At 45.3% G+C, this 26,385-nt stretch overlaps 1 pseudogene; it reads left to right on the plus strand.

Moving 5' to 3' along the window:
* The first annotated feature begins 23,995 nt into the window (after window positions 1-23,995).
* LOC117017686 (glyceraldehyde-3-phosphate dehydrogenase-like) lies at window positions 23,996-24,982 on the plus strand (annotated as a pseudogene).
* Window positions 24,983-26,385: the final 1,403 nt, after the last annotated feature.

Below are 26,385 nucleotides of genomic sequence, written 5' to 3' on the forward strand. Positions count from 1 at the left end.
GGATAGGTGGGTGGGTGGGTGGGTGGATAGGTGGATAGTTGAACAGATAGAAAGAAGCACGCAAAGCGAAGAAACAGGGAGAGATGGCATTTTGGACAAGCTAGCCAGGTGAATGGTTTTTCTCTCCATCCAATCACAAATGGTGGCAGGGCACATTAGAAAGTTAGCCACAAACCAAGAATGACACAGCCATCCTGGAAATCACAGCAAGCTGGCTTAGGACTCTGTATTTGGTGCTCCTCTGACAAGGTCCCAAGGCTGTCGGGAACCAACAGGAGGAACCAAGCAGCCTAGATCCCAATGTGTTCAGGAGGCTGGAGCAAGGCTCAATGGGGTGTGCCAAGTACGAAGTCCTGCAGACTTGAAGAACTGGTTTGATTCCATGATGCGTGAATTTGGTTTTCCTACCACAGTATTATTTCATGGTTGTCAGTTAATGGGAACCAAATTCTCCCTCCTTACAAGAAGGAAATGCCTCAAACTCCCACCATTCCATTCACATTAAAAACGTTGTTTTAACGTTTTTTTCTTTATCTGATTATAAAAATAATACCCCAAAATTAAATAAATAAGATAAAATAAGAGAGAAAGAAAAGCCCATACAGCTCTTCATAAAAACATCAAACCATATAGAAAAATATGAATGAGCAAATGAAAATGACCTATGATATCCACTGCTAACACGTTGGTAAATATCTAATTAAGCAATAAAAACCATATATTTAGAGAAGACTTACCATGTATCCGCCAATGGAGACACAGGGGACAAAATATAGTTACAGTTTCTGAGATTAGAGACTTCACAACCTAATAGAAGAAACCAATTAAATGAGTTTTTACAAGTGGGATGAGTATTTTGTAACTTTCTTTTGGCACTTAACAATGCGTCATGGGCACCTTCCCATGTCAATATGTATATATAACTGGGATAAAAGTATTTGTCACTCTTTCCCCTTAATATTTCTGCTAAAGAGAATTCACCTTTGCTTGCCTAATTCCTAGAACTCTTGTTGGGCTCATCAAGACTGGAGAAAGCTAAGACTGAGTACACTGATTGCATTTGGAAGGACCAGAAGCGACCTGGGGTAGAAGAGTAGACCAAAATGGGAACAAAGGAATTAAGAAGGAAGGAATGTCTGAAGGTGAAAAAAGAACAGGCTGAGGTTGGGAGGAAGCGAAGAGAAGCATTTGCAAGAGCAGCTGCTGTGATGAGGGAGACTTACGATCTTACGGATTTTTCAAAGAAACTTCGATTAAGATGTCAATTATTACCCAATGCTTTGGGGCTTGGAGACTTGTGACTCTTTGGAATGGGACACTATGTCGAGACTTGCCACAATACGGCCATTGTAGTTTCAGACCATGTAACGCTACCTTATGCTTTTTAATGTAGTGTTCCATTGTGTGGAGGTACCAAACTGTACGTCATCCTTTCCTTATAGGCGACATGGTGGTTCTTCTAAGTGCTTTTGCTATTAAATATAAATTCCATGATGAACATCTTTAGCAGATCAGCAGATGCCGGGGTATTAGGATACAGGGCAGGAAGGAAGGATGACAAAGGGAGCAGAGCAAAATTTGGGGAGTGACAATATATTCATTATCTTGATCGTGGTGATAGTTTCACAGGTATATACATATGCCAAAACGTATCAAATTGTACAGTTTAAATATCAGCCAATTATTGCACGTCGATTATACTTTAATTAAGCTATAACGTGGATGATGATAGATACTTCAGTGGGGCGGGGGCATTTGAAGGTGAACAAGAGAAAAGAGATCCAGCAGATACTGCGTTAGGCATCGCTGGGCTGGGGACTGCGGGGAGAAGGAGAGAGTCGAGCATGATCTGAACTCCACGGTGTGGAGCAGGAGCCCTGCTAATAGGGGTTCTAGGGCTGAGGAGATGGGCAGGGCAAATGGCCTCACACCTGTGCCTTGAACCATACTAGTCTCTCATCTGCAAGAGGGGTCTGTTCTTGCCCAACAATGATTGCCCCAGAGCCCAGCCCTGTGCCTGGCACACAGCAGGCAATCAGTCAATGTTTGTCAACACAAACAGACCCCCGCTAAGCCCCACCCAGCCAGCACTAACACACAGGCATCCCAGGCACCCCAGCCCTCTTTCTGACAAAAGCCTGGACCATCTTCTCACGTCCAGCCCAACGGCTATCTCCATTCCCACAATCCCCCTGCCCCTCGCTCTGCCTTCCATCTTCCACTCAAGCTTGTCTCTTGGACCTAATGAACAAATCTGCTTCTCCAGCCCTACCTTGGGAGCTCCTCTTTGAACGTGGGTCCATTTTCTCTTCCGGCTTCTGATGGTGACCACAGCTTTTGCAGAAGGCAGGTTATCAGAGGTGGTTAAGAGTCTGCGACAGCACAAACCCTCGGTTTGTGCCTCGACCCTGCCTGTCTTTAACTTCGTGGCTGTGGGCAGGTGAATTCCCCTTTCTGAGCCTCAGTTTTCTCATCTGTAAAATGGTGGTAGGAAGTATTATTGACAATAGTGTCAGGATTCATAAAATAAAGGCACAAAGTGCTTAACACGCTGTGTGGCACAAGCAGGCACTGAATAAAAGCATATTTTATTTTATTTTTTTATATAGTAGTTAAGAGGTTAAGAGCTTGGGGTCTAGAATCAGGCTGACCCAAATTAAAATCCCAGATAATTGCCCTTGGGCAAGTGACTTAATTTCTCCGAGCTTCAGTTTCCTCCTCTATAAACCAGAGATGATAACAAATACATCGGTTAAGAGCCTGGTAGGAAACAGAGGGCACATTCAAACTGGGTAATTTGAGGAGCGTTTAATAAAGAGATTATTTGCACAGGTGTGGGCAGGGCTTAAGAACAGGATAGAGTGCAATATCTGGGTCTAGCAAAGGGGGGCGCTGTTCCTGCCCTGGGCCTGCAGGAGCAAGGAGAAGGGTTCGTTCTAGACCATGGAAGGGAGCTGGATGAAGACACTCACCCAACAAGAGCTGTGGCTTTTAGAAGAGGCACAGCCAGCCCACACGAACAAGGCAAGGAGGAACCTGGGCGGTTCATGGCCCGAACTCATTGTCTTTCTTCCTCTGATCTGCCAGAATGCATGGGAGCCCACTGAGGCCATCCACCTGGGTTCAGCCTGCTGAGCTCAGAGCACAGGGAGAGAGACCGGAAAGGGGCAAGGAGATGAAATCCAACATATAAGGGTCCCACCTTATAGGATCAATAGGATGAACTGAGCTCACGCCCATAAGGCATTGAGTACAGAGTAAGGCTTTGCTAAGCAGCAGGCAGTCCATGATGACCCCAGAACCCATCCTAGCCTAGCTTCTCGTGGTTGGTATCAGGCCAGCCTTGACCCAACCTACAGGGCTGGGATTGGAACTGAGCTGATCTGCTCCATTCCGTGTTTACTTAGAGAAAACTTGGCCGCTGAAAGCAAGAAGACGTTGGCTGTGGTTTTCTGCAACAGCTGGGGGTGGAAGGGAGGCAAAGAGAGGGGAGTGGAACATACTAGGGCTTCTGAAAGCCAAGGGACCCCGGGGCCCAGGAATCTGAGAAGAGTCCACATTGAGGGCAGCGTGTGCTTGCAGTCCCTCTGCCAAGGGACTGTGGATATCGGGGCTGAGCAACGTGTCCTGGCACCTCATCCCCAGGAGGCAGGGCCACGGGGCAGCACCCAGCACGGTCCATGTGGAATGTGCCACTTGGAACCGAGGCTCTCGCTTTTTAAAACTGGCTTGTAAATCTCTGTATAATTTTCAGGGTTTAGGAATTTTATTTTATCTGGATTAAAGTCATGTTCTGCTTTGGCATCGGAAGGCGTTTATGACTGTTAAAACAAGAAATGAAAAATATAGGCCTGGAATCAGGGAGACTCTCTCCTGCCAGACTCATAGGGGTTTGTCTTGGGGGCCAGGCTAAAGATCTTCTGCTCCCTCTCCCCTGACTGCTCTGGTATTTTTTGATGAATCCAGGCCGACTGAATCGGAGAATCAAGTGCAAAGGCTTAGGAGGGCCCGTTAGAAAGAAAGACTTTACCTTTGCTTAGGTGAGCTCCCTCAGTTCCCCTCACTCATTCTATGTTTGCCTCCTCAAAGCACACCTTCCAGGGCATGGTGTAAAGGGCTTTCTCACTGTCACTGGCATGTGTCTGCTGTTGGTCTAGGGGGCCAATGGCTTCAGACTTTTGATTCATCATTCTGGGATAACTTTGAACTACCCAAAGTGCAATTTGGGGCAGGATGTAAGTAACTGAGATTCCAGCTTCCTTGGCATAGTTTTCCACCTTCTCTATTTCCTCTTTTCCTCTTGCTTTAAAGTATGCACACAAACACACACACACACAAACACACACTTCTTTCCTAATGGCAAGAGTTATACATGCTTCACAAAAAACACTTGAGAAGCAAAGGAAAGCACCCAGGGGGTGGGGGAAGCAAAAAGTCATGAGAGCAAATCACTCTAGCTTTTGGTGAAGTTTGTTCTAGTATTTTTCCTTCTACCTACCTATCACTTATCTATCTTGTTTTAATAGTATTGCAGGCTGGGTGCAATCTTGTTGCCTGTATTTTCATTTATATATTGTGAGCATCTTTCCATTCCTGCAGATAATGCATGGTGTTTTATCACACTAATACTAATGACTGCTGCTCATTAAGCACCGAGGTTAAGAATTCAGCCTTTGTCATCAGTTAGCTGGGTTCAAATCTTAGCTCAGTCAAGTTCTAGCTGCATCTTTGGGCAAGTTACTTACTCTTGCTGGGCTTGAGTTTCCTCACCTGCAAAAGGGGGATACAATTTTGTCTACCTCAGAGGGGAGGTCGCTGTGAGGACAGATAAAATTCTGTCAAATAAAAGTCTGGGGCATGTGTACGGCCATAGTTAAGTGCTCAATGAATTACAGTTGATATTCTTCCTGCTATGTTAGGCAGTGATCTGTGTAGGACATTTGGCTGTGTTTTTCTTTTCATGAGCGTGCTATGTGCAGCATTTTCTCTACATCAGAACTTTGGGTTCCACAGCATTTGTTTCATGGGAAGCAGCGAGATGATTTTGAACTTCTATCTTCCCCCAAGAATACGCGACAAAATTGGCAGTCTGTACTATGCAAAAATCCACCCAGAAATGGAAGAGAGGGACATTTGCACAAGCTGGGTTGTGTCTACAGAATTAGAAGGCACAGTTGGGCTAATTTTAGTGCCTAAAAAGTGGAAACATTGAACACATGCTCCCTGGGAAAGGCAAGTTCTTGAAAGTGGCAAAAGGATCCCTCAGGATTGGTTGCATTGGGGCCCATTCCCTCAAGGATCAGGCACTGTCCGGATTTGTGCACAGCCTATGTGGCTGGAAATGAAAAGGTTGGGGGGGTGGGGCGGGGAAAGGGTTAAATGTCCTTCAAGGCTCCAGGTTAGAAATGCCTGCGGAGACCTCATCTCGTTCACGTTGCCTCTTCATTGTCTCGGTTTTCCCAGCTATCTGCTTTCCTTTGTCCTGCCACAGATAATTTTGATCCTGTGACCGGGCAGGCAGTCGGGGCTCTCTGGTATTTTGTCCTTTGGGATTTCTGAGCGCTGCAGCCCCTGTGATTGGCCTCACGTGGGCAAACTGCACACAACTCACTTTGTATCTGAGGAACAGAGCAGGGGGGCCTACCTCCTTTTCTCGCAGCCAATCAGGCGGGGGCTGAGAATTTATGAGATGGAGGCGAACCACTTTGAAGAAAGGCGCCCTTGTCTGCTGCCTCGCCATTGCTCGGTGGTGCGCGTGGGGCGGTGGGGAGGGGTGGGCACCGCCAGAGGGCCGGCGCCCTGGGGATGGAGGGGGAAAGAAAAGAATCTGAGAAACCAGGGTCAAAAGTCTTTCTGTGAACAGGAAAGAAAACTGAGCAGGCTGCCTTCCTCCTTGCAGGTGTGTTCTCACAATGGGGAGCCACGGCCCTCCCCAAGGGGCGGGAGGGATAGTAGCATCGCAGCCCCTGCCTGCATTTGCCCCTAGTCTCGCCACTTTTCATCTCCAGGCAGAACCTGAGAAGGGGAGGTCGAAACACTTCCAGAAGCAATCATGGCAGCTAACATAGAAGTAGCAACATCTCCATCGGGGCAGAGCTTTGCAGCTCCCGATCTTCCCATCTCCACGTGCTTTGCCTTCATACCTCTGAGCCTCGGTGTCCTCATCTGTAAAATGAGGTGGCTAATAATAGCACCTTGCTCGTAGGGCTGTGGAGAGGAATGTGTACAAAGCACGTAGCACAGCCGCCTGGTACCCAGGAAGTGCTGAATAAGGAGAAGCTATTATTAGTAGTAGCAATCATATTTGGTTTCAAAAGAGGTGTTCTGCTTTCCTTAAAGTCCCAAATCAAGTCCATTCATTCTATCGTTCTTTCATTCATTTATTCAGGGAATCAATAAACATTTAACTGGGCCTACTGTGTGCTGGCTATTTTACTGGAGATGGTCAATGTAGCTATCACTAGCTTGGGGCTTTACTATGTGTTGGGCTCTGTTTTCAGCCCTTCATGTGTATTAACTTGTGTAAGTTTCACAACCACACCATGGGGTCGGCACTGAGACATTGATCTTGACTAAAGTAACAGAGCTAGTAAGACTGGGAGCTGGGACTTGAACTAGGGTCTGCCTGCCTCTCAAGTCTATGAGTTAAGCACTCTGCCAGCTCTAAAGTAATAACCCATGATTCCTGCCCACCCCCTTTGGGCAGGCCCGTCCACTAGAACTTTCTGCAATGATAGAAATGTCCCATATCTGCACTGTCCACTGGTGGTTACTGAGAACTTGAAACGTGGCTAGTGCAACAGAGGAACTGGATTTTAAGTTTTATTTAATTCACATGAATGTCAACGTAGATGTAAACGCCACACGTGACTGGTGGCTATTGCGTTACCGAGCACAGCTCTAGGAATTCAGAACCGAGGAGAAGAAATTCACCTTAGTCAAGGCAGTAAGTGTCACGCTGTGGCTCTGCCCAAGTCCAAGGGCACAGAGATGAGAACACAGCCTGGGTGTGGGGTGAGGTCACAGAAGGCTTCCCAGAGAGCCTAGGGGAAGGAAGAGTTGGCAGCAGGGGAGGTCATTTTAAATATACCCAAATATGCTGGATTTCACAACAGCACTATGCTCAGGCAATACTTTGGTGGAGACTGAAACCTGTAATCAAGACCCAGGGTCTCCTTTGAGCTACGAGATAACCAGAGCTCACCTACGGAGGATGAAAGAATACTGGATTCAGGAATGCGTCCGCTGTTTTTCTTTTTCTTTTTTTTTTTTTCCGGCGGCAGGTATCAGCTTGTGCTTGGCTTTTAACCATCACCTCTCTGAGAATGTGAAAACACCTGGAAAACAAATCTGAAAAATTCACTGGCTCCTCAGAACGCCTTATTACAATCACATGAAACCAAATGTCCAGGAATCGTGAGCCAGCTCCAGGCAGACAAAAGAGTAGTGATAATAATAAGGGTAAAGATAATAATGAAAAGCAGTTACCACTTATTAAGACACTTACATTGCCAGACCCAATGTTAAGTGCTTTCGTGTATTGATCGTCTCGCACAATCCTACAATCCATTCTCTACATGGCAGCAAAGTGGCCTTTTTAAGACATAAACTCTAAATCAGATCATGCTAGTCTGTGGCGAAAAACCCTTGAGTGGCTTCCCATTATACTTAGAATAAAATCAAAGTTTCTCGCCCTGGCCTGCAAGGCTTGGCCCATGCCGACCTTTCTGCACCTGCTATCGCGCTCCACCTACTTGCTAAGCTCCAGACACATAAGACCCTTCTCTGGTATCAAGTGCCAAGTTTTGCCTGCCCCAGGACCTTTACACGTGCTGTTCCCCCGATAAGCAACTCCACTCCTGGTCCTACTCCTCCACTAGAATGATTGTGCTGAAGTACAGGGCCCTTAGATCACTGTTGCACCTCCAGCCCCTAGGACAGTAGGCATTCAATAACAATTTGTTATATGATGGAAAGAATGTTTGACCCTATGTACTAGGCATTATTATCCTCCTGTAACACATGAAGAAACTGAAGGTCAGAGTGGTGAATTTGCTCAAGGACACACAGCTTGTGAGGTTCCAATGACTTATCCGGAGGATTCTGTCCATCTTCTTCTCCCTGTCAGCCAGCTGTGCTGAGGACGCACAGCTACCTCGGGAGGAGGTGTATCCTTCAAGATGTGGTTTTTCTCTCTTTACGCTGCACATGGCCCTGGTTTGCCTCACGAAGTCCTTTATTGCCAGGATCTGTCTATATAATAAGAAACCCTAGCTTGCGAAACTACCCAGTCTTCCTCTGGCTTTGACTTTATGTTTTTCTTTGATCATAAAAATGAGTGTTGTAGACAGACTGGAAAGTGTAGGGGAAAAAAATTAAATATATATATATATATATATATATATATATATATATATATATATATATAGAAGCTGGGGGACAAAAACCACTCATGCTCTTACTTCCCAGAGGCAACTTGGTTAATGGTTTGGTTTCTTTACTGCCAATCTTTTCTACCATCTTTAATATAGAATTGATAGCATCTCTGTATGTAATTTTGTGTCCTACTTTTATTCCTTAACATTATATCTTTAGAATGTTCTCAAGGCATTATTTTTTCTTTCTCTGTAAGGTAATGGTGGCATAATAGTCCTTCACTTGGGTACACCTAGTTTATGCAACCAAATTTCTTTTGTTTGTGGAGGGGGCGGTTTCCTTTTCTCATCTTGCAGGTCAGTAAGCCAAAATTAGGACTTAAATGTAAGGAGGCACACATATAAGTATGACTTAAATATAAAGAGATGCGTGGACAGTTATATATTCCCTTTTGAGATCAGAAAAAGGCATGTCTGTATTCCATCAGAACAAGTGTTACTCTTATCATTTCCTGAGATTTCATAGTATATGAAAGTTGTGGATATTCGAGAGAAAATCCTGAATTATACCTAAACATCTTCACCCAAAGCACAGGTTTTAAAGCTATGTTGACTCAACAAAATCCCTTTGATTGCCTTGTCACCTATACCTTCCCTGTGCAGCAGCTGTCACTGCAACCAGGACATGGGATAGAAAAGGACGGGGAATCTGAAGGTCAGAAACCCAGGTTCAAGGTCCAGCTTTAGAGCTTACCTATGTGCCCTTGGACATGTCCCTTCTCCTCTTTCCTGTAAAATAAGTATGATAGTCCTTGCCGTAGGGAACTGTGAAGGTCAAATGAGGGATCACAAAGTGTTTGGAATTCTTACGATCCAGTGAGTTATGACCCCAGTGGCTATTTAAAAGGACGTAAAGGTCAACAGAGCCAATGTTCTCCAGCCCAAATGTTCTCCAGCTCAAATCTTTAAAAGGCTGGTCCTTGTTATAAGATGATATATATAAACAGGAGTAGTGGATCCTCTGCTTGTGATAAATTTATGGGGATTTGAAAGAGTAGGTGTAGGCTTTGCTGGTTGCCTACCCAGAATCCATGTTCTACTTCCCCTGTTCCTAACAGAAACCCTGTTGGGGTCTGGCATTCACCCAGTCTTCCATTCAGCATGTGATTCAGGGCAAACTGACTCTACCCCCAGCTCTAGAGGTGGACCCAATTAGTCCCTCCCCTTGCTAATGATTGGTTCAACAGAGGATGTGTGACCCCATTCTGGCCACTGAGACACGGTACGGGGGCGGGGGAGACATATGAGACAGATGGGGAAAGATCTCCTTGTGCCTAACAAATTATCATAGAGATATTCTTTTGTCTCCCTCCTGGGTGCCCCACTTCGAACTGTAGCAGCCATCTTGCTACCAGACTTGGGGATGAAGCCAATACACAGGGGGGAAGAGCAGAGAGAGGATGATGGTGGATGTCAAAACTACCACTACCACCACCACCAATAACAGGAGCAAACATTTACTGAGTACTTGGAGGTTGCCAGTTACTACTCTAAATACATTATATGCTTTAGCTTGGGGGGAGGGGGTGGCCCAACCTTTTTTGATGGCCTGTGAACTAAAAATGGTTTTTACATTTTTTAATAGTTGAATTTTTAAAAAGAGCAATAATATTTTATGACACGTGAAAATTATATGAAATTCCACTTTCAGTGTCCATAAATAAAATTTTATTAGAACATAGCCATGCCCACTCATTTACCTATTGTCTATGGCTGCTTTCATGCTACAATAGCAGAGTTGAGCAGTTGGACAGAGAATGCCCACTACTTTGCCAAGAGCAAAGCCTAATATATTACCATCTAGCCTTTTATAGAGAGGTTTGCCCACCCTGGCTTTAGTGTTCACAACAAACCCATCAGATGGTATACCATTATTATCTTGTTTTTCACAGAGGAGAAAACTGAGGCTCAGAGAGGTTAAGTCATTTGTCCAAAATCACACAGTTTTTAATGGGTGGGCTTGACATTCACTACCAAACATTTTGTTGGCTCCAGACCCAGTGCTCTGAACCACTTTGGGAAAGAACCTGGATTCCCGACGACATGGTTGAGACGCTGAGTCAACCAACCCTAAACCTGCCTCACCTTGGGACTTCCAGGTTTCAGAGGTATATGACGTGACCGTATTATCGAAGCCAGTTTGAGACTACACTTCTGTTCTTTGCAGGTGAGAGCATCCCAGCTGATGCCATGAGAAAGCACCTTAGAAAGGTTAAGAACGGAAAGAAAAGGCAAGCTATCACCTTCTTGAACCAACTGCCTTTTGTCCTTGCTCAGTAGAATAAAAGCTTTCTTTCTCCAGACACTTCAAGTCTCCACAAGTTCTTCCCTTTACAAGGGATTATGAAGGAAATCCTATTTTAGTATTGCGGCTGCTTTTGGCAATCTGCTCAATATTAGCCTGATGAGGAATTACACTCGCTAATAAAATATCTCAAGTTGGGCTGAGTCTAATTGTTGCAAGTGGTAGTAGTAATAGTCTGTTGTGGGGACTTCTGTGCCGGCACATCCCTCGCTTGGCTACAGCCCATGTGGAAAATCAATTTCCTCTAAATGTTTGAAGAATGGCACAGAAGGACCTGATTTCTTTTCCCTCTGCTGGAGTCAATCTGGAGACAGTGAGCCTATAAAATGAATGAAAATAGCTACAGTTGCAAGATGCAGGGTGGAACGTGAGCTAAGCAAAGCCTGATCCGCAAGCTCTAAGTTCTAGCTCTTTTGTCCTAAGGCCAGAGACAATATACACTTGTGTCCCAAATTGATGTGCTCTTAAAAAGTCACAGAATGGAAAGGGTTTGACTCCAACCCAGCAATTTCTCTTCTAGGAATCTCTCCCACAGAAAAACTCCCACGAGTATGCAAGAATGTACAAGCAGGGTGTTCCTCGCGACCTGCTCTGTGATGGTGAAAAATTGCAGGCAAGATAATTGTCCGACAAGAGGAGTCTGGTTAAATAAATGATGATGCATCCATGCTCGGGAGTCGTTAAGAAGAAAGAAGTAAATCTGTGTGTATGCATATGGAAAGATTTTTGTGATACGGTCTTGAGTGAAAAAAAGTTGATCAATATATTCGTATACATAGTATGAGTTCATTTTTGTGAAACAAAAACAAACAAAAACAAAAAACAAAACTCTCAACAATGATGTGCCTATTTATATGTAGATGTCTGTACATGAGTGGAGAAGGGTCTGAAAGGATACACACCAAGCTATAGATGGTGGTGGCTAAACCCAGAGGTGGGAATGGTGCAGGTGAGAGGGGAAAAATCCCTTCTATATTACTTAGATTTTTTTTTTTTTACAACAAGGGTATATGGTTTTGATAATAAAAAAGGAAATAAAGAATTGGCTTTCTGGCATGTGTGAATAGCATTTCGCTAGGCTTGCCACGATTTCTGAGGGCTCAACCCTACAATGCTTACGATCCAATCAAGTCACAGATACAAGTCTGTTACGTAGCCTAATCCGATAGGTCATAGCTCTTTCTAGTCTATGGTGCCACAAAGGGACTTCACTTCATCCTTAGCTACCTGCCTACCAATTCAGAACCAAACCAAAACATCCTTTGGCCAAGGCCAGAATTTAAAGATTTACTTTTCTAAAAATTGTGTTAAAATATATGTAACATAAAATGTACCATTTTAACCATTTTAAAGTACACAGTTCATTGGGTACATTCACTATGTTATGCAACCAAAAGCACTATGTGGTTCCAGAATGCTTTCATCACTCTAAAAGAAAACCCCGTATCCATTAATATCACTCTCCATTCTTCCTTCTCCCCAGCCCCTGACAACCACTAATTCGCTTTCTGTCTCTATGAATTTGCCTATTACAGACATTTCCTGTAAATGAAACCATACCATAAATGGCCTTATGTGACTGCCTTCTTTTGCTAATAAAATGTTTTCAAGGTTCATCCATGTTGTAGCACTTATCAGTACTCCATTCCTTTTTATGGTTGTGTAATATTCCATTGTATGGACATACCACATTTGTTTATCCTTTCATCAGTTGATGGACATTTTGGATATTTTTCAGATATTATGAATAATGCAGTTATGAACATTGCTGTACATGTTTTTGTTTGAATGCCTGTTTTCCATTCTTTGGATATATACATAGGAGTAGAATTGTGGGCTCATATGGCAAGCTTATGTTTAACCTTATCAATATTTGCTTTGAAAACCCCAGAAGGCAAATCTCCTGACGTGGAGGACATGCTAAGAGTGGGAAAAATTTCTCTATTACGTCCCCTGAGTCTAAGCAGTTAAGTACGTAGGTAAGATAATTACTATGTAATTACCTTATCTAGACTTTAAAAATCATCTGCTAAGATCCCACTTCTTCAAGAATATTCCAAATATTGCTATTTCATGAGCAATTGGGGAACTGTTATTCAAAATACATTAATCAAATGATTCATCCGGGATTTCTCACATTTTACTTTCTGTTACACTTGTGGAAATTAAACAATTCTGACTATACCTATGCAAATTCTGACTATTCCAAAGCATAATGACACTAACCCTGAATTGTCCAGGTGCCAGAACAGATCTTTCCAGGTGGGCTTTTGCTGAATGGTTCCCTGCAATAATCAGCCTATCTTAAGGTGGGAGAACCTGCAATCCGTAAAACATAGCAGTTAAGTTGCTTCAGGTCAGTAGGACGTGGGTTCAAGTCCCAACTCTGCAAATAACTAACTTACTTTGGAAAAGCCACTTAACCCTTCTGACTCCCTCAGTTTCCTCCTCTGTAATATGGGATTGATTATGGGACATACTTTATGGACCATTTATTCATTTAACAAACATTTATTGTACATCTACTGTGCAATGCATACTGTTTACCAACACTGGCTAAAACACACTAGACTCCCTGCCTTTGTGGGGAGAGACAGACAATAAATAATAGACATACTAAGTAATTATAAGATATTAGGTTGGTGCAAAAGTAATTGCAGTTTTCACAATTATTTTTAACCCTTTAAACCACAATTGCTTTTGCACCAACCTAATAGTTAGCTCATGATAAGTTTTACGAGAAAAACAGCACGGAAGGGCCGAGGGAAGGGCTGCATTTTAAATGGTGAGGTCAGTGTAAGTCCCACCAAAAAGGTGACATTTGAACAAAGTCTTGAAGGAAGAAAGAGGATAAGTCATGTAGATATCTGGGAGAAAGAGGGACAGGTAGTGCAAAGGTCCTGGGGCCGCTTTGTTCTACCAAGTTCACAGAAAGGCCAGGAGATGGGTGTGCCTGAACCAGAGTGCCCGTGAGGGACGACTGAAGCTGATTTTGTGGGTCCGGGTGAGGACTTTGGATTTTACTCTGGAGGGATAAGGAGCCCTCGTGGGTTTTTGACCTGAGCTGACTTGTATTTCAAAAGCATCATTCGATCTGCTGTGTTGAAAACAGACCACAGACAGACGAGGACAGCGGCAGGGAGGCCAATTAGGAGCATATGCAGTAATCCAGGTGACAGAAGATGGGGGCTTGGACCAGGGTGGTAGCACGGAGGTGGTAAGAAATGGCTGGGTTCCGAATACATTCTGAAGGCAGAGCCAACACCATTTCCTGTTGGGAGGATACAATAAGATCATTCAGCAAAGCTCTTATCACAGAGCCCACATGTAGTTAGAACAAAATAACGGTGGGCATGACCATTACCAAGGCGGACCTGGTGTGTTCCCCTGCAGGGGCTGATCAGGGCCTAAAAGGACAGTGAGCGAGAGGAAAACTATCATGGGTTCCATGTGATTTGCAGTGAGTTACAGGGCAACCAAAGGTCACGAGGATTTAACACGACGGAGACTGGGGCTTCTGCACCTTCCAGAGAACTGGGAAGCCCAAAGCAGCATAGCCACATCATGTGGACCAAAATAGAGATGTTAGTGCCACGCTTTGTAATTAATTCCACAAGTTTCTTTCTCGTAGTGTAGGAAAAGCAACACCAACCCGGAAAAATGTTTGTTTCTACAGTCCCTGGCTTTGGAAATATTTACTGGCGATATCATCGCAGCCCAGGTATTTGTTTGGGGGTTTTCGATTGAAGTGCTCAACTCCAGAATGCCTTTCAAGGAAGAAGAACCAATCGCCAAGAGACAACTGGATTCCTTTCAACTCACCTTCTCTTTGCTCCAAATTCCAGAGATGAGACAAAAGGTCGTTTCTGAGGCTGATAGAGATGGATTTTTCCAGGGGAATGCCAACGTCAGTCTCCCTCCTCTATAAGCCCTCTGCCAAACGCTTCCCATCGGACATCTGGCCTCAGCAGGGAGAAACAGGGACCCAGGCACTGCTTTTGGCTTTGACGTCAGCAAAGGAAGGCTGATTTAATTCATCATTAGTGCAAATTGAAATCCACAAAACCATAGCGCTCTTCGTTCTATCACCTACATTTCTAGAGCTGGCAGAGGTCTCGCTTTCCTTTTGTTTTCATTTTGCTCTGGATTAAGGTGTGATTTTCTTTTAACGGTGAATTAGAAGATAATAATGCCAGTGAGCTTATTGTTAATTGCTTGTATCTGTACTTAATACTTGTAAGTGTGCTCAGGTCTCGCAAGCTAATATTTGGCTTGTCAAATGTGTTAGTCATTGTAATTAATTGAGCTCATATACATTTACTGGTGCTGTGGGTAGAGTTATAGGAAGAGTGGCAGAGATGAAATGTCTCCACCACTCTGTGCTTCTCCCTAGAAAGGGAACTTTGGGGGACCGAATCCTTCTTGTGACTCACTCTTTCCGTGTCTAGCTTCTTTCCCCACTGCTGCTGAGAGGGTCTTCCCTGTAAGACCTCTCTCTCTCGACTCCCTGTTACTTACCTTATACCATCAGGCCCAGCTACATTGTTTTGTGGGTCCCAGGGCAAAATAAAAATATGGATCCCCTTGTTCAAATGTTTTTAGAGGTCGCATGCTCACGAAGCTTTTGCTATCCCCAAATGATACCTTCCCTCCAGAATGTATCTCGCCCCTCGTCTCTACAGGTAGCACAGCGCGCAGCACACAAGAGGGGCACAAGAAATAAGCAAAAGCGTTTTCCAAACGGAAGCTTGAAAACGGCCAAGTGGAACCATGTAACTCCCCTGCTTAAAAAGCCTCCTGTGGATGGAACAGAGGGAGATTTCTGTAGGAACAGAAATGTTCTATATTGAAGTAGGGGTAATGGTCACATGGGGTTAAACATTTGTCAAAACTCATCAAACTGCAGGCTTTAGAAAAATGCATTTTATTGACGTGTAATTACACGTCAATAAAACACAGCATGCCTAAAAACCCCCGAATGGCTCCACATTACCCTTTGTCACGTGTCACACAAGGTCCTTGCCCAGAGGCCCGTTCTCGGTTTTCTAGTCTCACCTCCAGCATTTCTGTGGCTCCCTATTTTCCAGCCCTGCTGGCTGCCAGCATGTCCCATACCTCCGTGCCTTCTTCCTCAACTGCCCCCTGGCCAAGGAGTGAAAAAAATCAAATGCGTAACAACCAGTATAGCATCAGCACCAACTGGAAAGGACTGAAGAGCTGGAACGGAGCCCAGCCCTGGAGCTTCCTGCTGGTAAGGTGTTAACCCTTTAATTCCTGCATTATGGGAAAATAGATGAAATCCCAGGTGAGAGAGGGTGAGGAGAGGGGCACTTGGTGGGTTCCAGGCCCTGGCTATTCACCAATCAATATGGAGGCAATCAAATATTTACCTGGCATAGCCATATTAGTATATGCCTACAGAACCCACCGCCTAACATGCAGGCCAGCCCTTCCTTCTCTGGCTGACACCTCCCTCCTCCACCTTCAAATCTCAACTCAAGGGAATTCTCCTCCAGGAAGCCTTCCCTGATTCCCTCTTCTCTCTTGATCTCTCTGTAATAGTATTTATCACGCAGTCCTAGATTAGTTGATATACTTTCCCGTCTTCTCCATCTTTTCAAGGCTGAGACTATGACTTCCGGTTACAAGGTGCCTGGCACACACAGACCCAGGTGCACACGTAGGAGGGAAGGGATTTTCTTGTTGGCTTTCCTGGCACCTGGTACAGACACAGACACACATGCGTGGATGGATGAAAGAATGTGTGAACAAATGAACGAGTGAATTTCCTCTTTCCCTTGTCTATATTTCCTTTCACGGAGACAGTGGGGACTCTTAGTGCATGGGTTTGGACAGGGAGGATTGCGGCAGCTAAGATCTTAGACTGTGGCCTCAGGCAGCCTGGAGCGACGTTAGTTAGCCCTTGCCGGTTGGCATATTCGGGCAAGTGACTTAACCTCCCTGAGCATCAGATCAGCTCATTATTGATCTGGCTTCACAGGCTTGTTGAGAAGCCCAAATGAGACAACACCTGCAAAAGACTTAGCCATCAGCAGCTCGGATTAACAAGAAATTGCATCTTGATCACCTCGGAGCCCAAATTGCTAGATGTGGTCACCAGACAACAGGAAAAGAAGTCACTTGCCATTTGCAGCTATCCTTACAGCTCTGATTTTGCCTTCCATTTTCCAATTTCCCTCTGTTCCGTCCACAGGAGGATTTTAATCAGGCAAGTGACATGGTTACACTTTGCATCTACCCGGTCTCCTGGGTCAGATGACTGCACAACAAAAGTGAAATTATTCCCTGCAATAAGGACATAACCATTGGCAGATGTCAATTAACCGAAATCCAAAAGACAATAAAAATGGGTATTCTTTATTTGCCTCCAACTTCCTGTTTCTCTGCTGGAATTTCAGCGACGTGTGAGAGAGCATGGGGTCCTCAATCTCGTAGATAAACCAACTTGTCGATTGCCTGCCCAATCAAAATGCCTGTTTTTCAACCTTTCTGGATGTTCCACCCAAGACTAAGTCTTGGCTAACCATGGCACAAATTGTCCCATCGCCCCATATCTCCACTTCCTTCCAAACCATGGCCGCCCAACCAATTCCTAAATTTCCAGGAAAAAGCCAGTTTTGCATCCTAAGATCTTGGGCTCCAGAGTCAGTTACATGGGAGTTCCCATCTCCTTACCAGTTCCTGGCTATGAGATCTTGGACGAGGCTCTTAACCTCTCATGTTTTCTTTTCCTACCGAGGAAAGAGCAGTGTCTATATCGCAGAGAACCTGTGAGGACTAAATGACAGGACCAAATGGCAGAACTTGGTGAGAGTTCCTTAAATGTTGGTGTTCTTATTATACTCATTGCTGCAAAAAGAGGATAGGAGACGGCAAAAACTTTTAAAATTTTATAATAAACCCTGCAGGCCTGCAAAATTGACAAGACCCTTATTGGGGAAACTGCCTAATCATCTCTCTAGGTGGTAGGATGTGACCTTTGTTGAGAAAAGGACCTCTGCAGGTGTAATTAAGTAAAGGATCTTGGGATGAGATCATCCTGGATTTGAGCGGCCTAAGTCCAGTACAAGTGTCCCTAGGAGAGGAGAGGAGAGGAAGAGAGGCAGAGGGGAGGGGAGATGAGAAGGAAGGGGTGTAGGGGAGGGGAGGGGAGGGGACAGAAGGAGAAGGAGAAGGAGAAGGAGAAGGAGAAGGAGACCTGCCCAGGGGAAGACCATGTGAAGACAGAGGCAGAAACCAGAGTGATGAAGCCACAAGCCAAGGATGCTGGCAGCCACCAAAAGCCGGGAGAGACAAGGAAGGATCCTCCAGAGGGGTGCACAGCCCTTGATTTCTGACCTCAGGCATCCAGACCTATGTGAGAATAAATGTCTGCTGCTTTAAGCCCCCCCCAGTTGGTGACAATTGGTTACAGCCATGGCAACTTCAATGGAGAATGTGACAACTTGCCTCCCCTGGGCAGTTCTGAGGATGAAGAAGATGATTCTGCAGGTTTCCTGCTGTAAATCGTTTCGGTAGAAGCCAGCAAAGGGCTCATTCAACCTGATCATGAAGAACAGACAGACTTGGGCTCAATTCCAGCTTCCCTTTGAATAGCTGTGCAATCGTGGACAAGTGACTCAACCCTTATGGACTTCAGTTTTTTTATATGTAAAATAGGAGTAGTAAGATGCCTACCTCATGAGACAATAAGATGATTCAGAAGATATGTGTGATGGGCTAGGTATGAAGAAAATGCTTGAAGAATGGCTGCTATGACTCTTTTGGGCAAATCCATCTAGCTTCTCACACATGTGCCAAGACGCTGATATGGTTGTGGAGTGGCCTGTGGCCGTGGGGAACCCACAGAGCTAAGTAGCCCAAGGGGATTCAACCGGTGGCGTGCCTGGTTGCACTGTTTTTTCCTTCTGAAGGAAAGGCCTGGCTCTCTTGAGGTGCCTTGTGAAATAGCCAGGCCCTCTGGGCTGCCGCATTATTGTTCCTTGCTGATGCCAAAGATGATAGAAAGCCTTGAAAGTGTCGGCCCCCAGCTCCCAAGGATGTCTCTGTGTGTGCAACGAACCTTCCAAACGCAGTGACTTCTAACCAAGCAATCGTGACTCCATGGCCGGTCCCGCTCCTACTTCCTGAGTGCGTCTGTGTGCAGGAGGCTCCACCATCCATGACCCTCCTACTTACTGCCTCGAAGGGGCACATCCTTTCCACTCAGTTAAAAGGACATTTTTCCAATGAGAGCAGGTCATATTTCAAACTGCATTGCCAAGGTATCAGGAGCCAGTAAAAGGGGGCATTTAACACCGTATTTATTTTGACTGGCAAAACAGGTCATGGCTGTAAAAGAAACAGCTCTTGAGAATGAGGCAGCCTAGCCGACTGGGCTCACTCTTCCTACCCACACACACACTGTTTAAAGCATTCCAGGGCTGCTGCCAACTTTCCTGGCAGAGCTCTTATTTCTTTACATGTATGTTGCATTCCATCTGTTTAATGTGAGCTCTGTGCCATTCGTGGATTTTGGCGAGGCCTGGTGAAGTGGCATGGCGTGCTCAGGCTTGTTCTAAGCAAAACAGGGCAGGAGGCGGAGGGAAACTGGAGGCCGGGGAAGGAGTCCTATTTCCCTTTGGCTCAGGGGACCCTGGAGTTGCAGAGACCAAAGGGGAATTGCACGGCAGTTTTTCTCCAGATGTGGTTGAATCACATGTGTGCCACTCCCGTGTTTCACCCTATACAGGGATTTGGGGGTGCAGGTTTGCTGTTTCTGATACATGGCCAGAAAACTAAAAGTGATGGAGAAAGGTAACAGTGGGGAAATCCGCTCCTGCTCATGACTCGGGGGTTTTCCGAGAAACATTCTAAGGTTTTGAAAGACCAGAAAATGCCAACACCTGGATCCATAGTCCCGGGGCCTCAAGAAAACTGAATTCAAGCTTTACATTGTTCTTGAGAACCATTAAATACTGCGTTGGAGAAGCTGAGGCCACGTGCTGCGATTTGAATCCTGTATCACCCACCGGGAAGACAGGAAAGCTGGGTTTATGCAGCACCCGAGAATCTGGTGAATTCAGTTTAGAAATGAAAACGCACCAGTCCGGTGGGAGAGAAAACGAAACCCTCTAGAAACAGTTGTTGGGTGTCGGGTGACCGAAACCATTCCACTGATTGACTCAAATGTTCCCTTTCCTTCGGTTCCTATTGAGCGGTGCTCTTCAAAATGGGGAAGCAAGAGTCCAGACAGAAAAAGAAAGATTCCAAGGTTAAAAGACTCACCTTCAGAAAAAGTTTGAGTACACTTTTTTTTTTTTTTTGTAGTCCAGCCAAAAGTGTGGACAGAATCCCCCTGTTAAGAAATGAAATTACTCACCTGAATCGGGAGAGATGACATGGCACAGGAAAAAATAAGGTATGGGCTGCTAACAAGAAACAGCCACATGTGGAATAAAGTTAGTGCGCATTGTGTAATCCCGGTTGGCCAGTTGTAAGAACAGGGAGGAGGCGGGAGCAGGGGGAACATGTTTCAGATGTGATTCAAGAGGGTCCTGGAGCCCGTCCTGACCCTCTGGGGTGGAATTTCTGACTCTCTTCTCTGCCTTGACTCAGAATAGGAAACCGTATCCTGACCGCGCGTTGCTTTTTATAGAATTCAACTTTCTTGCCAACTTCCTCCACAGCACAAGCTCATCCCTCATCGTCTCTAAACAATACGCCAATCATCAGATGGAAGTGAGGGGAGTGCTGACCTGTTTGCACCAAACATAACCCAGGCCCAGAGCAGAAGACAAACAATGGGAACAGAGTTTGGCTTTCGTACCCGGCCTGGTAAATACAACATGTTCATACAGGTTGGAAAACCGTCTGGCTCATCTGTGTACTTTCTCTCTTTCTCCCACTTCTTCTGACTTGGATCTCATCATTCGGCGCTGATGTTGGCCAAGTTACCGAGTGGATAATGGATGGTTTGTAAGATTAGTAATATGCTAAGGATGAAGAGTCAGGCAGCCAAGTGTATGCTGTCTATGCGATAAAATGACTTCTCTTGATTCTGGTTTCCCACGCAGCCTGACAGACGAGCCCCGCGCTGATCAGAATCAACGAGAAGGAGAACAGAACGACTTAATGGCCGTTCATTCAGTCGCCATCTTCGCACTGGCAGCAAAACCCCTGGGATACCCCTTGCCCTGGCAATCAGTTAGGGTCATTTCTCGTGTGTAAAGGGTCCTGGAGCTTAGCTGCCCGGAGGGGGACATTAATAGAATGCAAAGTGTTTAGTACTTCCTCATTAAAAATGGATTTTGCTTTCAGTGCTTCGAGGACGAGAACAGTGAAGTTGGAAACTGTTCCCGTAATTGGGAGGTCTCTTGCCAGAGTCTAACGGCTTTAAGGGATATCCAGTTTTAGGTTTACAGTACTACATTCTGGCTCATTGAAATTGCATCTAGACGTTGCCAGAATGTGTCATAAACCACAAAATCTGAACAAAAATGTATCAACATAATGGCTCTGCAGCCTTAAGTCAGAGGGGTAAGGGGCAGCCTTTTTTCCCGGCATCATTGTTCTTGCTCCGTCTCATGGCAGATGTGGGTCACCTGGGACAATTATCGTTCGTGGGACTCCGAACCTGGTCTGACCAGTTGGCTCAGCTGCTTAGAACACTATGTTAAAGGGCTGAGAAGTCGGCTTCACCTGGTCCCGTGGCCACAAATGACAACCCTACCTGTGTCACACCAGACAAGGGCCTGGAGTCAAGCCCAATGGGCCACCCCTACTTGCTCCTAGAAAAAAGTGTCACGTGCTCTGCTCAGCTCACCCATCCCAGCTCCATTTACCCTTCTGGGCTCCCTGGGCTCTAGACACAAAGCATCTTCTTTCAGGTCCTCCAACTGACCAGTTCCCTCCTGCCTCTGAGCCTTTGCTCATGCTGTTCCCCCTGCCAGGAACCCTCTTGTCCTGGCTGATTCCTGCTCCTTGTCCAGCCCTCAATTTACAGGCTGATGTTTTGTGGAAGGTCTTCCCTCTGTAGCTATATCATGCAGGGTCTCTGGTCTCACTCCCCGCACAAGAACGCAGGATATGGTGAGGCCAAAAAGGAACAACAACAGAGCCATAGATAGGGCAGTCATACCACTATATGAGTATGGAGATACATACCACTATCTGGGTACGGCTGGGTTGGAGACACAGGAAGCAGGATCCACACGATCCGCAATCTGCCGTCCGCTTCTCTGCCAACCACACTTGCTAGCCGCAATCCGCGCTTGCTAGCTCAGCGATGGTAGTTATATTAGTGGCTAATGGCTAACTGGTTACAGCTGATGGCCATCACTACCCGAGCCAGCACCTTTCCACGTGAGGTCGAGAGCCTGGAAACCGCTCTCCTGGCTCTGTCCCCACAAGCTATCTTAGGCTGCTCGGGCTGCTATCACAAAAACGCCATAGACTGAGTGGTTTACGTAATGTGTGTGTGTGTGTGTGTGTGTGTGTGTGTGTGTGTGTGTGTGTGTATTTTTAATTCTGGAGTCTGGGAAATCCAAGGTCAAGGCACTAGCAGATTTAGTATCTGGGGGGAGCCCTGGTTCTTAGACGGCCGTCCTCTCTCTGTGTCCTCACATGGAGCTCTCTGGGGTCCCTTTTATAAGGACACTGATCCCATTCATGAGGCTCCACCCTCATGACCTAATCGCCTCCCAAAGGCCCCGTCTCCTCATACCATCACATCGGGGGTTAAGATTTCAATATATGGATTTGAGGGAGCCACACAATTCAGTCCATAGAAGTAGCACTTATCAAAGTTGTCACTTAAAGCTTCTGCTTCATGTCTGATTAGAACACTGCTTCTCAAACTGTAATGTGCACACGAATCGCCTAGAGGTCATGTTCACACTCAGGTTCTGATTCAGCAGGTCCGGGCCGGGGCCTGAGACTCAGCATTTCTCACAAGCTCCCATGTGACGCTGATGTCACTCAGCCATGGGCCATACTCTAAGGCAATGGTACCAACCTTTCTCCATCAAGGTTCCATGAGAGAAGACAGTCTGAGAGAAAATGAGTCGGGCGACTATTTTCTCAGTTCTCCTGGGGATGGAGCGTAACTAGAACCATCAACCAGAAGATAATTCATTACACACCTTAGATGCCTTAGCCCAGGGTTTCTCAACCTCCATGCTGCTAACGTTTGGGGCCAGGTAATTCTTTATGGTGGGGGCTGTCCAATCCATCGTGGGGTATGTAGCAGCACCCCTGCCCTCCACTAAGTAAATGCCAGCAGCACTGTCCCTCAGTTGTGACCACCCCAAATGTCTCCAGACGTTGCTCAACATTCCCTGGGAGGCAACAGCCCCACAAGGAGAACTACCGCGTTAGCACATTAGGGAGTCATTCTCTGTCATACTCGGTGAAGGTGGGTGGGCGGTCAAAGAAAGTGCTTTGTTCATGGATACACCCCCATCTAACACAATGCTCTGTACATGGCAGACTCTCAATATGTATTTCAATAAACAAATGAATGAAAATGAATGAATGAAAATGAACTCCAAAATCCTGCTTGCCTGGTGGGTGAATAGAACGGCCTTCACACAGCCTCCAACCTTCTCCAAGGCCCCACTCTCCCCCCTCAAAAACAAGTAAAACTTGTGGGCCAGTTGTCATCCAAGGCACAATTTTTCTAAATGTAGCATTTTCCAAAGCAAATATCCTTTTGGAAAAAAAAAAAAAGTGAAGAAAGATTCTCGCTTGAGATCTTTTTTTAAATGTCTCCAATGACTAAAATCCTCTTACAGTAAGTACCCAGAGCACTGCATTTGCTTAAAGAAAATAAAAAACTGCTGTTTTTAGTCTCAAGTGTAGAAAGTACTTGAAAATCATATACTTTTTTTTTTTTTTTTTGCATCTAACTGGGCAAATTATAAAATGGTAGAATTAATTTTGGTTCTAGATTGTTTCTAAAGCTCCACCTCAGACTGAGTCCTCATGAATAAAGTAGCATCAGGGACTTATTAAAAAAAAAAAACACCAAAATCCCTGTAGTAATAATAACACATGGAATTCAAGGAATAACAGTAGTTGTAGGGTTTGTGGAGGCGGGGAATTTTAGAGAAAAATTGCAAATAAAAATAAATCGGTACCTTGCTTAAACGCTATGAACTTGGGTTCTATTAAGAAAGAAGGTGGCTCCCTGCTCCTCCCACTTGACAGACAGCCTCGTCTTCCAGGGCAGTGCCAGCTGCAACCCTGAGACACGATGGTGAAGGTCAGAGTGAATGGCCATATTGGGCGCCTAGTTACCGGGTCACTAACTCTGGCAAAGTGGATATTGTTGCCATCAATGATGCCTTCATTGACTTCAAATACATGGTCTACATGTTCAGCATGATTCCATGCATGGCAAGTTCAGAGGCACAGTCAAGGCTGAGAACAGGAAGCTTGTCATCCATGGAAAGGCCATTAGCATCTTCCAGGAGCGAGATCCTGCCAGCATCAAATGGGGTGATGCTGGTGTTGAGTATGGTATGGAGCCCACTGGTGTCTTCACCACCTTGGAGAAGGCAGGGGCTCACCTGAAAGGTGGAGTCGAGAGGGTGATCATCTCTGCCCCTTCTGTGGATGCCCCATGTTTGTGATGGGTGTGGACCGTGGGACGTATGACATGTCCCTCGAGATTGTCAGCAATGCCTCCTGCACCACCAACTGCTTGACCCCCTGGCCAAGGTCATTCATGACAACTTTGGCATCATGGAGGGACTCATGACCAGTCCATGCCATCACTGCCACCCAGAAGACCGTGGATGGCCCCTCTGGGAAGCTGTGGTGTGATGACCGAGGGGCTGTCCAGAAGATCATCTCTGCTTGTACTGGCACTGCCAAGGCTGTGGACAAGGTCATCCCTGAGCTGAATGGGAAGCTCACTGGCATGGCCTTCCGCGTCCCTGTCTCCAATGCGTCGGTTGTAGATCTGATGTGCCACCTGGAGAAAGCTGCCAAATATGATGACATCAAGAAAGTGGTGAAGCAGGCATCGGAGGGTCCCCTCAAGGGCATCCTGGGCTATACTGAGGACCAGGTTGTTTCCTGCGACTTTAATAGTGATACCCAGTCTTCCACCTTCGATGCTGGGGCTCGCATTGCCCTCAATGACCACTTTGTCAAGCTCATTTCCTGGAATGACAATGAATTTGGCTCCAGCAACAGGGTGGTGGAACTCATGGTTCACATGGCCTCCAAGGAGTAAGAGCCCCCTGGATCACCAGCCCCAGCGAGAGGAAGAGAGGCCCTCAGCCACTGGGGAGTCCTTGCCCCAGATTGAGTCCTCAACACACTGAGAATGTCCTGACCTCCAGTTTCCATCCCAGACCCCCTGAAGCAGGGGAGGGGCTTAGGGAGCTCTGCCTTGTCATGCATTATCAATAAAATTAACTGTACCCAGACAAAAAGGATAGAAAGAAGGTGAATTCATTCAATCTGATGGTTTCTGTACACTCAGAGACTCAGAGACAAGTTATCAAACCAAATTGCTGTGTAGAAAGCAAAGCTTTCTCCCTCTTCTCTTACAAATCTTTGGGCAAATGGGATTTGGAAGCACTGAAGAGTTTTCTGGAAAAGAATACGGTAGGGGTGACATTCCAATGCTTTTCTAAGTGTATCCCTCTTTACCTAGTAGAGGCAAGAAATCGTTTGTATCTTTCATGTCTACTCTGCAATCAATTGGTAGTGGTTGTATGTATGGTTTTTATAAAAAAAAGTGCTACGATCGATTGGTAATGTCTGCCACAGGCAGAGGTATGAGAGTGGTGGAACAGCTAGCTGTGTGTTTGCCATTCCTGGATCCTGGTATGGTTTTGTCCTCTAACATAGGTGTCCCAGGCAAAAGGAGAACATCAAATGGAAGGTGCTGCACATAACATCATGCATAACACGTCTCACTCAATTTCACAGATACACCAAGTCAGCCTTTCAATTCAAGAAACCTCCCACGGCAGACATGACACGGTTGTGGGATATTTTCCTTCCTTCTCTGGACATAGTGGACTAGGACACCATAGGTGTGACTCCCATCCATGGTCGTTATGGCCAGAACGTGCCATTTACCCCCATTCAGTTACCTGACATTTGAAACTGTGTCAAAGTGACTCCATATGCTACCACAACAACACACCCTCCTTCCTTGGAATAAAAATGTCTTTACATAAGACTTATTAAGTCTGAATATTAATCATAGTCATCATTTTTCAGTCTACTTGCTGTCCACAATATTTAAATGAAGAGAAAAAATAGAAAATGACAAGTTTAGGATCTTTAAGACACAGATGAATAAGTAATGATGGGGAAGAAAGCAACAGTAACCAAAAAAAAAAAAAAAAAAAAAAAGCGTCTTTAAGTGAAAAAATCCACAAATACACTCTTAACTTTCAATATTAGTCTTTATTTCAAAAACAAGGGGAGGGATGAATAAAGAGATGAATTCACATTTGAATAGAGTCCAAATGACTTAAGAATTTGGATTCTCATATTTCAGATGGACAAGGAATGATATTAGAGTTATGTGATACATTAAGGCTTGAAATGAAATGGAAATATTTCTTTCATTTAAAAGCAATTCTCTTGCCTTTGTGGTCCTCGAGAGTTTCCTAGGTT

The sequence above is a fragment of the Rhinolophus ferrumequinum genome, chromosome 25 (genome assembly GCF_004115265.2).
Source record: "Rhinolophus ferrumequinum isolate MPI-CBG mRhiFer1 chromosome 25, mRhiFer1_v1.p, whole genome shotgun sequence".
Classification (NCBI taxonomy): Eukaryota; Metazoa; Chordata; class Mammalia; order Chiroptera; family Rhinolophidae; genus Rhinolophus; species Rhinolophus ferrumequinum.